This window comes from Struthio camelus, chromosome 5 (genome assembly GCF_040807025.1).
Source record: "Struthio camelus isolate bStrCam1 chromosome 5, bStrCam1.hap1, whole genome shotgun sequence".
Classification (NCBI taxonomy): Eukaryota; Metazoa; Chordata; class Aves; order Struthioniformes; family Struthionidae; genus Struthio; species Struthio camelus.
In genome coordinates this window covers 55,646,041-55,664,756 of record NC_090946.1, presented here as the reverse complement: position 1 = coordinate 55,664,756, position 18,716 = coordinate 55,646,041, and positions in this window count along the sequence as shown.

The window sequence follows — 18,716 nt, the reverse complement described above, 5'->3', positions numbered from 1 at the left end:
AGCAACAATAAGGGATAAAGCTGTGAATTCAGGCAGTTAAATTAACCTGAAAGGATGATCTCGTTCTCAAAGACTGCATGGACTCCATTTCTAATTCACTCTGACTCTCCTTAGAGTCTCCAATTAAAATACTTCCATGCAGCTGCTTCTATGTAAAGTTGGGGGAGCTGGGGGAAGAGGAACATGCATCTTAACTTTCTTCCCCTGCAATCTCAGGCTCTAACCTGTCTAAAACTGAACCTTTAATATTTCTGTGCTTCATCTCCCTAGGATATAGGGATACTAATACTTCTTTTTCACCATCTTTCCTTCCTTTCATCTGAGAAAATATTTGCAATTTCAGCTTCCAGTAAAAAGTAATTCACATGGATTGCACAGTGATTGTATACTGAATTCTTACTGCCTCATACTCTGGTAGCCCAACAGAATATCATCATTTGTTGGGAAAAGGTGGCCTGCAACCCAGTCACCCACAGCACATTGTGGTATGACATTCCTCCTGGAATGTGACAGAGTGCTGAAGATTGGTGAGAGGGTTAAAATAAAATTTCCATCAGTCTCCTTTACCATTCCACAGTCTCATTTCTTTCTGAAGTCAAATACTGTCACTCAGCATGGATAAACAGTGATCTCTGCATCAAAGAATAAAATAGATTGGTAATAAGCCATTTGAAATTGTGCACTGACTTCACCATCAAGACAATAAGCACCCTGAGATGGGAGAGGAGAACAAAATTAAGCAGAAGCCTTTCCTGTACCTTTCTTTGGGTAGACCTTCACACTGTGGAACGCTGCTTTGCACAATAGCCTGGAGTAGTAGAAAGGACTGTGCTGTAAGGCTCTGATTGCAACAGGACATCAGGGTATCCTCAGCCTCCGTGCAAAACTCACCTCATTTTTAACACTGCTCCTCTTAGCATGGAGAAGTGCATCAACATCCACTGTTTAGAAGCTCATCATCCTTCATCACTGTCAGCCAATAGCTGAGCAATTTGATATTCATAAATCAGCTCTTGGGTTGTAGGAATAGGCATGTGCTCTTACTGAGAAAGTCCCTTCTTGCTTGTGTCATAGGGTTGGAAATGTGCAGGAATTCATTCACGGCTTTCTAATGTTGAGGTTCCCCAGTTATACAATGGCCAACAACTGCCTATTCTTTGCTCCACCTTTTAAACCTTGGTGTGCACTGACATAACAACAAGTTCAAGTTATTATTTTAAACAATAAAAATGCACAAAGAGAAATTAAAATAGCAATTAAAAAAATGTATTGTTCAATCTTAAATACTGTGCAGGAATTTTGCATCTCCCAAAGTGATTTCTTTCCTCTCTTTGTCTCCATTCTGCGAATACACAAAAACAACCCCAGTTTATTATTTGCAGAATACATTTTTTTCTTTAATACAAGCTCTTTTTTTTTTTTTTTTAATTAAGATGGATTCATGTTTTTGTGGAGGAAGAGACCAATGAGAGAGAAAAAGAAAGCCAAGCAAACAAAGTTGAATATTATACAGCTAGCATTCTTGCATTTTTATAGCCCTATAAAAAGGAATACCAATTTTTTACAGCATAGGCTACACATTGAACTTGTATAGGCAAAGCAAAGAAGGGAGTAAGGGCTATTTTAATACAGCCTTGAGGTAGAAAAAAAGGCAAGTTCAATATGACATGCGCTCATTAAGTTGAATTGCAAGGTATCTTTTAATATGCCTTGAAAATGTAGCCTGAATTTTTGCCTGTGATTCTGCAGCTAGTGAAGGACCACTATATCTGTATTTGGCTTCGGGTTACTTGTTTCACCCAGATCTGTGACTTACGACCAGTGTATTTACCATATCACAAGCAACCTGGTACAACGGTGGCACAATTAGCAGAGGTTTAACTGAGAACGTTATGCGAGCAGCAGACTCCTACGCTTTCCCATCATTCGCGCTTATCAGGACAGAACTCCACTGCCTCATTGAAACTGAGCACCATATTATTCCACATCTGTCATGACATCCACTAGGATACCTGTGCCAAATTCAGATGATAAAGTAAAGCTCACCTTTCCAATTGGGCCTGTATTTCAACGTGGGTCATGTTTCAGAGCAAAGGCCTGTCTGGAAAGTGATAAGCAGACCAGTGTACATGTGAGATAGACTTGCAGAGGTGAACAGAAACAGCCAGTTGCCAGGATGAGATATACTCAGGATACACACAGATACTCAGCCACGTGGCAATGCAACCAGTAAGGCAGTATGAAATACCAGTGGGCAGACATGTCAGCTTTTACTATGGGGTCACTAAGAAGCATTTAGGCTTCCCGTGCTGCATATAAGCAGGGATACTTGGAGCAGAATGTGTTTATAAAATTGTTTTGATACTAATATATTAAAGTATCAGGCAATTTGTGACAAAATACTTGTCTTCTTGACATAAGGCACTATACACTCCTGAGCTGTGATAAATCTCAGCCATCAGCAAGTAGTTTAGGGGATTGCCTATCCCTTATTAGTTACATGCAGAGCATCTAGCACAGCAGGTTTGCAGTCTCCCTTTGGAGAGACTTGTATATTTATATACAAATATACATTTACATAAATGCTTCCATACATATGAATAACCAAATGTGTGTGTGTTCTAATCTTAATGTAAATTATGCTGGAATGTTAGACTGATGTTTCCCTTAATATAGTTTTGCTATCATATTTTTGGCCAATCTTCAGCTAGGAAGCCCTGACCAGAGTTTATGAAGTACTTTGAAGCAGAAAATGCATATTTGCCTTGAGATTTTTATTTCTATGTTAGCTGTATGTGCCTATCTCACAGGCTATACATGGTCCACATTAGGTCGACAGCTTTCCTAACAAATACAAAGTATCCTCTCTGTCCTGCAAAGATTAGTATTTCGGCAATTTTTCTTTTCATCAGCATGGAGCAAACCTCAAACTTTCTGCACTGAAGTCTTGGGAAGGGGTGTGGGTGTGTGCAAGTCCTTAGAAACAGAAACTGAATTTTCATTTAATGATTGAAACTGTTTCTCATAAAGCTATCTTAACCCTATAAAATAATGAAAAATTCTTTCATGTGGTATATAATCAGTAATGTAGGCTAGAAGATTTTGGTTAATACCTGTGTTTTAACTTTTTAGTCTTTACTATATCAGTGAGACCTATTTTACGTTACATATCTAATTAGAGGGAAGCCATTTATAAATAACAATGTATATAATGGGATAATAAGAATGCTCAACATTTGTGCACCTTTTTGCCTACAAGGTATCTGAAATCCTTTCTCAGAATTACAGAAAATTTTCCATTTAATAGTTAACATATACAATTAGCATATATTCATTTTCTGTGCAAAGTGGATGAGAAAATTAGAGCCTGACCTGACCCTGAAAACTTTATTAATGAACTTAAGCAATAACGATGTTTCATTTTACTTTACTTGTAAGCAGCTTTACTGCTAAATCCAACTTATCAAAGTTTTTTGTTTTTTGTTTTGTTAACCTTCTGGTAAGATACCATGTTCCATTCTCAGAAGAAAAAGATAGACAGAAAGAGAATGAAAACCACTGTAGGATGAAGATTTAGGTCTTTCAGGAGATCTCAAAAATGTAATACAGATCTAACTTTAAAAATACTGCATTTTTTATCCTGTGAAGGCTTGGTTTTTAAAAATATTTTTAATTGGTTTAACACTACAAGCCCATTGCATGACTATTAATGGCACACACAAAAAAAGATCATTGGATGAGCTATTTGCACACGTGGATAATTAATCCCATCTGACTATCATCACAAACTTGTAAGTAGCCCATTCGTTTTCATACTTTGGTATGCTTAGAAGATTTCAACAGAGAATAAGAGATGACATGTTACTAAACGTACAAAGGAATACCGACAGAAAATAGAACAAGATGCACGTTTCAAATGGAAGCGTTTGCAACATTCTCCCCAAGAAGTTAATGAATCACAGAGCAAGCATGTTAGCATGAGTAGGACCAATATTTTAATGAAAACAAGAGAATCTCTTTTCTGCTGTCCTGTGAGGTAAACAGTGCATTAAGCAATTTAGTTCTTTACCAGCCAACCCTTACTGTCTTCATTACAAAGAAAGCTGCTGAAAGTGCAGTGGTAATTAAAAAACAAAATAAGGCAAAAATCCCACTGCCACACAGCGAACAATCCAGTCATTCTACCCTTGGGACTTCTGGCATCACTGTGCTGAAAGTCAGAAAACGGCAAAGCTGTTAACTGTTAGTTGCAACCACAGTAGATCCGAGTTCTGATCTCACAGTTAAGAGGTACAGGAATAACTGAATTCAGCATGCACAACTCTGAAAAACAGGTAGAATATTATATCCAAACCACTCTCAGATTACAGGCAAGGTACTCCGTATTTCTACCAAAGTACACTCGAAACAGACTTAAATTTACATTCCTGAGATGGATTTAAGTTGTGTACACTTGTGTACTCTACAAATCAAGTAAGAATTTTGCTGCATTGAACTGCACATTCAATTCAGTTAATACAGTTTTAACCTCCCAGTAACTGTGCTTACATTTCCACTCTTTGATTGTTTAAGACCTACTCATATGAAGGGTGCAAAACAGATCACTCTTGGAAGCAACAAGTTTATGTTATTTAGCAACTACCACCCATTAAAAACCCTACATTTCACAAGGTGACTTCAGTGGTAGTGTTAAAATGATATTTCATTCAATACATCAACCACTGAATTTTACAAATTGATTCAGAAGGAAGCTGGGCAGGGTGTGTTTTTTATTTTTATTTTTTTTTAATCTTTTAACTAAGCAAATATAAACTCAGAAGTATTATACCAGAAAAAAAATTACTATCTCAATAAATATATATAATAAGCATGTGACTTTAACTTTTTCATACCTTAGTGTTTCCAACCAGAATTTCAAGCCCCACAGTAACATTGAAACAACAGCTAAATTCTTAAAATGTCTGTGCTTTGCTTATGACTACTAAAATATTTTCAGACTACTCTTCTAAGGAATGCAAAACACTGTCCACTTCAGTGCAAAGTTAATTTCTCACTCACAAAGGAATGAAAAAAAAGGTATATTCTATTTCTTCATGCACGTCTCCTGAGAAGCTTCACCAAATCTCTCTCTCACTCACTCTTCAGTTTTCTTTTAAATCATTATTTTTAAGCTAATTCTTACCAATCTCCCTGGGAATGCCATTCTTGTTTTTCAATTCTGAACATGTTTTCTTGGGTACTCATCTGAAATAATGCATTCATTTACAAAATTTAAAATATTTATATATATATACGCGCACACACACATACATTTTATTAAAGAATTGCACATACATATATATATATATTTACACACACATACTACTATTACTTTTATTAATAACTGATAAAAGGTCTGAGCCACCCGGCCAAGAAGAAAAACAAAAAAGAAAGAGATTAATAATTATATATAGGATAATGCAAGCTGGCATATGACTACAAACATTTTTAGTTTATTGAAAATTTTTTCCTCATAAGTATCCACTAATCAGGGCATAAGACTTTCAATGAGAACTTGGTGCCCAGGTCATTTTTCCAAACTTAAGGCACTTAGGGCTAAATCTCACGAAAAACCTACTTATTACAATTTCAGCTACAAGCAAGGTGCCAGGTTCCCATGCAATAAATGCAAAGAAGCAAGAAGACCAAATGAAAAGGCCCTCAGAAATCAGCTTGCAAGGAAGCCAAAAAACAAGGGAAAGCAATAATGGGCCAGGTTTGTTGCATATGCCCACATATATATTTGTCTCAGGTTGTGCAGACGCCTCTCGGGATCTCCAGCTGTGGACTCAACCTGGATTTAGTTGCCCAGCTATGTCACTTTCTTGACTACTCAAGAAACTATTGTTAGTTAACAAACTAACTATTTTTAGTTTCCCATCCAAAAAGAAAAGGGGTCCAGAATAGTTAATTATAGCTGGTAAGGCACTCAGCTGCTTCATAAAACTGAAGTTCAGAATGTTCTACTCAATTCAAAGTGGAGACCTTAAGTGCCTAGCTTCTGCCCCCTCTAACCCTAGCACCATGGGAAACAGATAAGACCCTTAACCACTGTGCTGTTGAAATAGTTTATTTCTCTTTCTGGTCTGCTGAGGGAGTAGAATCTGTACTTAGCTATAGTATAAGCTCTTTCCTCAAGGAACAGTACATGCTCCTGTACCCAATTCTCCTTCTTGCGGTTGGCAGTGGTAAATTTATTTCACAAGAAATTGTCTAGGTTTTAGCAGTGGATAACTGCTGCATGTTAAACAGAAGTACAGTCTGCAAGGCACAAGAACTTTCTTGCTCTACTCAGTTCTGGTAAGGCTACAGTCTGGTGTCTTGGTTTAAGAAAGATATGGATCACTACTAAGAGTTCAGAGGAAGGTGATGAGAATGACCAGATACCTAGGAAAGAATCAAGATTAAACAAATTGGATTTCTTAGCCTAAAGAGAGGATGGGAGGACAATATGGTTAACTATCTTTCATTACATGAAAAGCTGCTTTGGAAAGGGAACAGTCTTTTCTCCATGTTCACACTGTAATGGGATTAAATTCCAGCAAAAACTATTAAATTCAGATTTTAGGATCATTTTCTAGTAGCAAGGACAGTGAAATGTGGAATAGACTTCCCAGAGGGCTTGTCGCGTCTCCATCACTGGAGATTCCTCAGGCCAGATCAAGAAAGCATCCATGAGGAATGGATAATGATAAATGATAAATTACTCCTAGAATAAGGCCAGCTGAGGAACAGACAAGACGACCACTTGAAATCCTTTCTATAGCTCTGAGTTCCTACTACTACCCTAACAAAAGTTACAAAACACCATTTGAACTGGCTTTAACTAGCTACATCAAGATCTTTTGTTAAGACATACATAATTCAAGGCAGAGAAGTAGCAGAGAGAGATGGAGATATATATCAAAGAACACTACCTTTACCTATTTCTCTGCTTTACCTTTGTGGACCACACTAATATACATATTCTTTAAGTGCACTTGAGGTGACACATACAACCACACAGGATATCAGATCCCAGGTAGTTAGCCTGAAACTGGCAACTGGCAATCATGTGGGGCCAAGGCTGAAAGATAAAAAAGCTTGAAAATCACTCTGAAAGGGGTGGCTTTTTTTTATTTATTACTGAAAAACATTTTTTGAGAATAGACAAGTACATTTATCCATTGTTAAAAAAATGCTATGTAACAAAACAATCTGCATAGACAAGAATCATTACACATCAAAAGTAATCTCTTCAGTATTTACTAAAACCCAAAGACGACTTTTTTTTGTTTGTTTTTTTTAAGCTTTTGTTCTGGAAATACATTGTGCTTTTTATACCAGAGAGAAATACAGAGAGAAATACTTTCACTGATTAAGCATTTTATGTATGTTGTGCAGATGCAGGGAAATTGCACAGAGTACTACACTTCCTTGTACTAACCAATTAACAAAGTACCTGCACACCCTCAACGTACCACAAGTTCACACACATATTTATTCCAAAAATCATAAATTTGTGCTCCTGGATTACAGGAACATTAATGTCAACGTTAATGGTAGATAAAAGCTGCTAGAGGTGAGCATTCATTGCACACAAATTAAGACTGTGAGATAAACTAAGCTCATTTAAAAGGAAAACATGTAAATTTTAGTGTACCAATGCATTAATATTTTCACTTTTAAATTAACAAATAGTTATTGAATTAAGAGAAGGTGCTGTGAAATTCCCAACATTCTACAAAAATCAAGAACCTTGCAGTGGAAATCAACTCAGTTTACTGCATGACTCTTAAAAGTAAACACTCCTTACTACCTTTGAAATCCTTATCCAACAAGCGCAAAACTCAGATGTCTCAGCCTATCCTTTGAGGTACAGTTAAGCAGGCACTAAACACTGAAAAATTTATTTCCCATTTCTCCCAGCTGTACTGCACCAACCCAAACGTTCATAAGACCCAGTGCCAAACTGTGAAGAGGATTTGATTTAAGTGAAAAATAAATCAGAGAAGGAAATATGGTACTTCAGCCCCTGCAGTCAGAAGGACTCCACATTCCTCTAGGTCTACAATGCATAACCCTGAATTCATAAGTAAGTTAAACCTGCACATACTTAACTACTAGTCACTTGACTCCACATTTTCTGTGTACAGGTTAGCATATGGAAGAGTGGCAAATATTTTTGCTTTGTTTTAAATCACAGACAATCCAAAGAAAAAAAAAATTCCATAGCCTTCTAAAAGCTTTCTAGGTATTCCAGAATATTATTTAAAAATAATAGTGATCTTATGCAAATCTTTTTAAAAGCCAAAATACATATTATGCAGAGATAACAGCAATTTGAAGTGATGCTATAATTCACATTTGTACCTACCAACTTGGAGCAAGTATTATTAATGGCAGAAAAAGAGGCAAAGTAGCTTTAACACTAAAGCATTACAAAAACTTCAAATATAAAGTCTGAGAGATAGTAATTCCTTAATCTCTTCTCTAAAAGCCAAAAGCCTGATCTTCTCTTCTATTACAACCTCTTCTGCATGACGGTTGCATTAAGACCTTCCAGGAATGCAAAAGTTTGTCTACAGATTTCTCAGGTACAGGACCAAGCCTCCTATTTTGATAGTGTTTGAAATGTACAGAGCTAAAACGACATCAATAGGTTTATCTACAGCATATAAAACAAAAGTTAAACGTCTGGAATCTAGTGACAGGCATCTAGAGCAATTACAGTATTACTACTCTTTTCTCCTTATATCCACCCTCCAAAGCAGTACCAGCAACACAGACCAGTATCATTTGGTTTTACCTTCCTCCCTCAAAATTAGTGTGCCAGGGGAATTTTTGATGCATCTGGCAATCCCCTGTTGGTTGGCCAAGTCACAAATCCCTAAATCTTGCTTATTCTTCTGCTTTCCTGAAGAATTCTACACTGTATCAAAAGCAGTTTAAAAAATTCCTGAAGAAAATTAATGCCTATTACATATATTTAAAATTGTTGCATGAATTATAAAAGTTAAGTTCATAAATGTACTGATGCAGACACGATTCTAAAATATGTCCACAATGCTCTTTATGCTATTATATTGGATTGCTTCCACACATCTTAGAAAATAAATTATTTATTCTGAGATAACTTTCAGCCTACAGAATATCAAGAAAATAAATAAGGATACTAAGTAGCAGTTTTAGTATTGGAGATTAAATTTACAACAAACACATGAATCATATGCTTTACATAGTATATGCTTATAACATAGATATGAACAAAGATGCAAAAGAAACAAAACCTAATAATATCTAACATTTCTGCAAGTCTTCTAAACACAACGATAAAAGAGAATCCCATATACAGGCTAGGGTCCTGAACTACAAAAGTGCTCCTCAAAAACGTAGCTTAAAATATTGGCTTTGTCTCATTACAAGCAATATAGTAAACCTTACAAAATGTGACACAGTCAGTGCTAGCAGAACTGTCCAGGGCAACAATTTTAATAAATCTGTCCGCTTGGGATGAAAGAATCCTTATGCGTGTTACAACTCTTCTAAAGCAACAGCTGAACAGGCTAACTTTACATCCACATGAGAAGCATGGCATGCTCACTGAACTGAAAACAAAACAAGCTGCTGGTAATTGTGGACATCGCTTTTATCACACAAACTCATCACCAATGATTTAAAAAAAAAATCTTTTTTTTTTTCTCTTTCAGTTTACAAATACAACTTTTAATGAGAAGCTCCGAGCCATTATACTTGCAGAGCAGACTTCATATCTTAGGCACTGGACCCAGTTTAGAGCTAAAGTGTCTGTCAACATGAGTTAACGTCCTCAGGTTTCTGAAGGCCATCCATATGAAGTTTACATACAGCACTACAAACACACAGATACTGCTGTAAATTTATGGGGAATACAAAACTATTCTTCCCAAGTGAGGGAGGCCAAATTCACAAAAGCTGGCAATGCTGAAAATTTTTCCAAAAGAAGTTGACCAATTGCAGTTGCTACCTACAGTGTGATTAGGTACCTTTCCAAAGTTAAATTCAGAGATAATGAAATTAGCTTGGTATCAGGTATCAGGAGATAACCCCTGCTTGGATGGTTTCCTTCACAAAATAAAATATGAGCGCAACCTGGTTAGTAGTCTGTAACAGAATCTTTCTTGTATTATAAAATACAACAATAAAGCAACCCATATCCTGAATCTAACATGACTAGGGAAACGTTTTTATTCTAAGCCATTCCAAGCAACACTGGGCTATTTATACCCTGTGAAGGCAAAAATACAAAACAAAACAAACACAAAGAAGATTATGTAAAATGAGAAACAGCTTTCTCTGAGCTGCATCTGAGATTTTTATGATACAGCCCAATTCTGATGGAACCTGATTAAAAATGGTTCATTTGTAGGCATGTTGGATTTGGCTGATTACTGTCTAATCATTAGGAATATTTATATGCGTTTCAAATTATTTAAAAGAGAAATACTGGATGAAATAATTAAAAAAAAACAATAAAAATATATTTCAGTCCAGAAAGCTTTCCCTTGCTTTCTATTTAGAGATTTTGATGAATACACCAGTCGTACGAGTAGCAAGACCACGCAATAAGAAAATGAAAGAAAGTGGGTAACTATGAGAATTTAGTAACAGTTTTGCAATTAATAGTACCTCTTATTACAATATCTCCTAACTTGTGCACAGGTGCTGAATTTTAGGCTGCATGGGATAATTGAGCAAAAATGAATTTTTGAAACAGAGATAATACATTTACAAACTGATTCGTGTTTTGACTCCTGCTATTAAAATGGTTAAAAATAATACAGTCAGCTACGAGTTACATACCATGCAGAGGTTTCTCAGGTTACTCGTGTACTTCACCTTCATACTCTTTCCAACGAAAAGTGCTTGTATGATAAAAATTAGATCCTGTTCCTCTAATTCATATCTTAAATGCAGAACAATGTTTGTTGTATTGGGCTCATAATATATTCCATGTAACTTAACAAGCTATACTTATCCCAGCTACTTCTAGGGTTCCCACAACCAAGTCATCCAAGTAAATCGCATATTAAAAATATCAACATATTACACCTCACAACTTCCCACTGAGGAAGTGCTATTTTACAAACGGGTAGAGCCAAATTCCCAGTAACATTTGGAAACTGAGAGGCTGAGCCTCAAAGAACCTTTTAGCTAGAGCAAGCACGCGCATGGAAGAGTCATCCGCAGGTAGTCAGAACATCCTTGGTTCAGACGCGAAGGAGCATCTTGCCAGACTCTGAAGAAATTAAGTAACATATCCCACATCTTGGAGAGTGCTGCAAGCACCAAATTTCAGGTACTGTGGCCTGGGGCATTCACAACTTTTTGGAAATGTTGCATAATAAACAGAGAAACTTAAGTTATTATTAATACTTTGTAGATATGTATTAGTATGCAATTACTGCTACCAAACAGGTCTTTTGCATGCTAAACAATTGCTCTCACAACTAGACAACATCCTATGTTTTCAATGGGCTGCCTCCAGCTTACAGAACTGGGCCCTGCTAGCAATATAGTTAGAGATAAAATTAGTAAGGTGGGTGCGGGGGGGAAGGTGGTGAAACTGTTTCAGAGGTATGACTCTCGCTAAATTTCTTATTTCTATGGCAGCATCAGCATTCAGGCAACTATGTGAGGCAGCAGCTGACCTGCTGTTCTGTAATTATCAGGAGTGCTTAAGAACAGATTCAGCCGCATAACCGCTTTTCTGGGTCTTGCCCACAATAGGCTCATAATAATCTGTGACAGAACAGGACGCTGCACTCCGATCCCCAGAGGTTGTGGGCATGTGTCCCAGGCACTTTGCTATCTCTCCTATCTACCATAAGCTCACTTCAATTAATACTTTACATCATATTTCCTGATATAAAGCCCTCTTTGTCTCATGACTGAGTCAGTGTGAGCTTCCCAGCTGATTTCAGTTAGAGAAATATGATATCCTATAACAATGGTCTTCCTTGATACTTAAGAAAATATATTTAAAAATGTGTATTTCCTTCTAAAATCTTAAATTGGTTTGATACTCTTATAATTTTTGTCATGTCTTTTAACCTTTGACGAAATCTGAAAATACATACTTTTTCAGCCCCTACTCCTCTTAAAGACTGCTCCTTACTTTTTCCCCAAATACTGACTATGAAAAGATTTTCTTCTCTTGAATATACTTGAAGGTGGTAGACTTCACATTTAGAATTAAAATATTCACTAGGCATCTAAACTTCTCTGGAGGCTCAGTAAGGTAAGAAATAAATGCATGTTGACATGTTATCTCGTTATTTACTCTAATTAACCTTGGGAAAGAGGAACACGAGCAAAGTTAGGTCATGCATATTCTCCATGCTTCATCTTACAGGAAGGTAGGTTCAAATAACAAAGCACAAGTAGTTTACTGTAACTTTAGCTGTCACTGTCCAGAGTCTAACAGAAAAGGAAAGGTTCTGTAGATATATCTGCACATTTTATTATCTGAAATACAGACTAATACTGTATTTTAACAGTGTTAATTAAGGTTTAGCTATTTTTGAGAAAGCATATCAGATAATTATTACATATTAGAAGGAAATCTGTAATTTACTAGCAAAAGGTAAACTATTCTCATCTTTTATACTTTTATAATTTTCTCCACAATATATTCATCTCTCTTGTCACAAAGATGTGATAGTTTGCATTTTTGCCATTTGTGAGTTGCAAAGGCTGAAACAACAGCCCTGAAGATTGTTGTTTACTAAGTTGTTTACTAATTACATCACACTCAAGGCATCCGCCTCAGGAGATATGCATCCGTCCAGGCCTGGCATACTCATCTTTTTCTCCACAAGACATACACAGCTGAAGCCAGACAGTGAAAGGGAAGGAGAGCTTCTGCGGAGCTCTGTGCAGTACTACTGCTCCACTGCAGGGCAGAGCAAGGCTGGCCGGAGCACGCAGCTGGATCCTGAACTTACATGGCTACGCGGGGCAGCCTTTCCCAGCTCCCTTTTCCCCCCTCTCAGTCAAAATGGCACGGTTCTACTGCTCGCCACACAGCTTTATTCCTGACACAGCAGGTATGCTAACTGCTTTGGACTCAGATGTTGGCCACCCTTCTTCTATCACATCTGCCCCTTTCTGGGCATTCCCCAGATACAGATTCTTAAACTTCTGTAAAATTTTTGGTTTTCTGTTACATTACAGGTTGCCGTTAAGGGGAAATTTGGGGCCCTGTTTTTAATTTTTAATTTATTATCTGAAATCTCTGAAAATTTTATTTTAAAAAAGCGGTTTATTTCTCTCCACAACCCTTCAGTATCTGCAATAGTCTGTCTTTGTAGCTAAATAAAGTCCAGGCAGCTTGGCAAGTTTTTGTTTCAGAATCTTATCAGTAGCAGACAACAAATTATGGAGGACTTGAATGGGTTTAAATGTACAAAAAAAGTGGAAATCAGTGTATTTTTCAAGTTAATTTTTGTTTAAAGATATTTGTACTGATAGGCCTGGGCACTTTCACTAACGCATAAGATTCTTCAGAAATCATAATCAAACACAACAGGACACACACCTGAGAATGAAGCAACTGGTTGACGGAGGGACGACTTGTAGGCAAGGCAGGTCTGAAATTACTTCCTATCCCAGGTAGTTCCAAGAATTCAAGATTTTTCTCTCTCCTTTTTTCCTTTATTTCTTTTTTAGGCTTGAGCAGGCAGGAGGGGACTTGTAAAACTTTGTGCCACAGAGTTTGCTCTCTGTGACCCTCCTGAGGCTTCCTACTGTTTGTTTTTAACTGGAGGTGCAGAGCACTGGGAACACTAGCTCTAAAATAAAGGAAGGCAATGAGCTCATCAGGATGATACGATGGGATAAAACAGATTTATTTCACAGAGAAGCCTGGCAAACAGGTGAAGGCATACTACATAAAGTGCTTGCCTTTTCATTCCAAGGAAAACACTGGATGGAGTAGATTCCTTTATTTTAGCCATGTTTCAGAATCAAAAGTACCTGAACATGAAACCATACATTGAACCAGATATAGGATTTATTTCTTTTTCCTTCTATTCCCTCACTCCGACCAATGAAGAAGAAGGATCACATGCCATCATTCTATATAGGTTTTTTTCCACAAAATAAAAAGCCAGCAAATCTCAGCCTGCCCCATGGCCATACATTGAGACACATGGTGAATAAAAGATCCTTCCATGGAAACGTGCCTCATAGATTTATAAATCACAGATGTGGTCACCTTCAGAATTAAGCTAACAGAGACCAGTAAGAACTGCTACTACCCTTCTAAACTTTAAACAATGGAATTTTATGATACAAGAAAAGAAAAAGAAAATTTTGAGAACACAAGTTAAACCTTGAAAGTAAACAGCATTTCATAAGAAACCTCAAAGCGCCCTCTTCTGCCAGCTGATACTAAATGATGGCTCATTTGAAATGCGTACTATTCCTACAGTACTTTCCAATTTGATGGTATTCTCCTGACACAGCTTTTTATATGAAATTGTCTCATACTACTTTGACTTGCTGATGCACTAATCCACCAGAAAAATTGATTTACAATTCAAAAGCATTAAATGAATTTGTTATGTGTCTTCATTCTATTAGTTCTATAAAAATCACCTTTTGAATGAGATATACATAAAATTATGCTTTAAATAGCAGGTGTAAGCCCTATAGCAAGGATTTGAAACTCTAAATATGCTTCTATAGAGTTAGATAAATTGACATAATCTGTTTACGCTATTTAAAAGCGCATCTAATTAAACAGCTCCCGTTCACAGAGTAAAATGTTTGGGTTTTTCCCTCCAAAACTTTTGCTTGAGATTTGTATTCATCTCAGGGTAAGAGTAGCATATTAAATATGTTACTAATTTGCAACAGTACTGAAGTGAGTCTTCATGGCATTACTTACTCCTCCTGCTTATTACTGATGCTCCTTTTTATAGATCCACCTTAGGAAACAAAACATTTTGGTTTTAGCCATTGGAGCTCAAAAAACTTCAGTAGGTAAACATCATATTAGAAAAATGTTTAAATTCAATCCTGTTTCTTGGTTGTAATATAAAATGTCCATTCATTCATTATGTAAGTACTTAGAATTCTAAGTACTTTCATCAGTGTAACAGTTGTAATATATTTCATTTTGTTTAATTAAATATTTTGTTTCTATAGCAACTAGAAAGCATATAATCCATTTCTCTTCCCTCCTAAGCCTTTGCATAGTGATTTTCTTTCAGGATACAGTAGTAAGAGATAATCTTTCTTTTGAACTCCAGGCACTCGTCGTTCTTTCCAAACATCCATGAATTAGTGTGAGATAGGATTAAAACCAGTTGTAGTACTGCTACAACTACAAGAAACTGAGAAATAAAACTAATAGTACCTTGAAATGGAAAAGTTTAAAGTAACTTTGGTATAAATTGACTGCCACCTGCAGGCTTCCATCAAAACACATCTCCAGAATAAGATAAGAACAAGGGTTGGGTTTTAGTACCCCCTACTTCCTGTCATCTATATGGGAGGGCAGCTTTAATATTCCCATTTATTTCAACTGTTTCAGACTGAGTTTGCTTATAGGAATCAAGAGGTCCGCTAGTTTTCCCCTAGTCAAGGAAATAATGCAGCTAATTTTCATTTACAGAGGAAAAAAATCTTGCCTTTTTCCAGCTTGCTGCTGCTCACAGAAGCAGTGATGTCTGAAGATTTTCCTGTTGAACTGGCATGCTAAAGGAGGATTCAACTTCCACTCATGCTAGTCAGCTGTTAAATATGGGGTGCTTTCTGTATTTTTTTTTACTTAAATAAATTACTTCTTTCAAAAACATAGCCCAGACTTACAGTCTAGCAAGTCAGATTTCATAACGCAAGTAATGTCTGTAGTTTAAAAATCTGAAAGCACTGTTTTAGCAGAATTTGCACATTACTGTCTTACTAAACAGCCTGAGTCCATCACATTTATATTCTTTCATACATGCAAGCCATACTGAAAGAATAATGTTGACACTTCTAAAGCTTGGAAATTACCAGCACAGGTTGCCTAAAGTCTGCCTGCAAAGTCTTTTTAGAATCCATATGAAACAATCCTTAACTACAAAATCGGATAGTATTTTTAATCAGACAGTGCCCAAAGAAACCAGGCCAAGTTCCTTTTTTTTTTTTTTCCCTCCAAACAAACAAACAAAAAAGGTGTTTGACACACAATTTATTCCCTTTACCCCGTCAATCTTTATCCTGAAGTTGGAATTTCTTCCTTTCAACATGTTCAACATGTCATTCAGCACCACAACACCTAACTTTGGGCCCTCTGTCAGCTAGTGAATCTCTCAGGCTTTAGTTTCACACCTCAAATTCTTCACATAATGTCTGGGAAAGTTAGATGTCTAAAAACAAGGTCTACCAGGAGCCAGTAGACTGAAACAGGAGTCAGCCCAGCACATCACTTTCTGGACTACCTTATCAGAAAGTCAAGCCCAGGAAGAATCTGAAAATGTCAAAAATCACCTCGGTTTCATCAGTACAGGATTTTCCATACAGAGAAATAAGAGTATATACAATGAAATGCAAGTATAGTTATGCTGCCATTTCCAGGAAATATCTGGCTTACTGAATACATGCTGTGCTTTTGATTAAATCATAGGCAGCAAATCTCATGCTGATTTACTGCAGATGTATCACACAGTTGACCTGCAGATTTGCTGCAGAAACACTGAAATATTTCCAGAGTTGCTCTGCTAGGACTATCTGAAGGTACACATGCCCTTGAGCATCCCGACTGTACGGCCCTTGAGATACCTTAGGTATCCGAAGTAAAACATTGGCTACTTAGTCTTAATTCCAATGGTAACTGTGCCCCTAACCTAGAAGGGCCTTATAAAAAACTTCCTTAAGAACTAATCAAGTGCTTTTAAAAACAGAGCTTACTTGGCCAATGTGTGAAAGTGCGTTTGGATGCAGCTGTCATATGCATAGGCTGTGCAGAAAGTATGTTCCATCTAGTTAACGCTAGGAACAGTGAAAGGCTCAGGCAAACTTGATGAGGACAAAAACACTGATGAATTTAGTCTACTTAAATGCAAAGCCTATTGAACATGTGTCTTCTCCCCACCACTCTTCCCACAGCAATACTTGAAAATTTTCTCCAGGAGATTGGGAAAAGTATTAGTACATCTATCCCTTGTTTACCAAAACCAAAATCTATTTTTTCCTGCTCCTCATTCTAAAAAAGAAAAAATAGTAACACCCCCCCACACAAACTGAACACAGATACAGAGCTGATGTGTTTGTTCTGACTTACATATTACGTCAACCCAAACCACATGACTGTCCTGACAACTCCTAGTCAAGTAACACTTCCCATAGTGAAGAACAACGAAAAAGGGAAATACAAGCTGTGTTATACTCAAAACATTAATGTATGTTTCTAGTATATGTCCTGTCACTTAATAAAACAGCCTAACATAGATTTAGGAAACTAGCAAGTACATTGCTAATCAAAATCAGACTCCATCAATAAATGAACAATGACATATAAACAGCAACAGGAGGTTCCATTGAATAAATTTCACAGGACAGCACTATCATCACCTGCTTCATCTCATCCTCTTTATACTGGGGTGATTGAAAATAGGATTAAAATTATTTTAAAAGTAGAAGACTTTATAGCAAGCAGTAACACTGTCAACAATGAAAATCAAAATAATAGCTTACCGACTACAGCCCTTTTGTTTCCTGAAGAAAACAAAATCCCTGACACACATTTCTGTTTACACCTGAACTTACCTCCATGCAGACCCATCTTCAGTTTGCTCTGACACCAGAGTCTGCATGAAAACTTCTTCTTAAATCCTGTCAAAACGTTCTTAAGTATTTTTACGAATAGCAATGAAATATTAAATGTGATGTAAAAAGTTTTAAACACTCTTTGTGCTAATACCATGAAAACTATAGTTATTTGAATCAGTGTCTTGGTATCTAATAATTTTCAAAGTGTACACTTCAATCATTTGATGGAAACATTTTATACACTTAGTTTTCCCCACAGCATAAAGATTTTCTCCTTTCTAAAATTATGTTACCTCAAATTGAATCAAGTAAAATCTGTTAAATATTGAAGTCTGATGAATAAACAGTCATAATAGAAAGATATGAAAAATTGATCAGACTACTTAAAAATACTTTCAGAGCACGTCTGTTCTGTGGCTAGCACTGAATTCTGCGCAAAGCTTCTACATTTCAACTGTTCTTCAAAGTACCTTTTCCATATAGAGAGGAGTTATGTAAATAGATAAAAACCTGTTGGCAAAAGACAGCATTGATTTTGACATTGAATGAAAATTTTAGCACTTAATCATCACTTGCCACTTGATGGGGGTGGTGAGCTAGTTATGCAGGCCTTGCTTTACAAATTTAAAACAAAATATTCCATGGACTATAAACAGGTTATTTTTATAGTTTTTTAAAACAAATCAGTGACACAAAGTGCCAACATCCAAACATTTTAGACGTTTAAGGGCTTGTTGTTACAAGATACATAAGCTAAATTTCACATTATACTTATTCATTAAGTGCTGTCAGGTTAAATCAATTGCATTTCAACTACAAATACTACATATTTCCATTATGGAAAAGATGGACAGACCAGCTTGCTCTGTGCTGCTGGTAAGAACAAACTACATTTC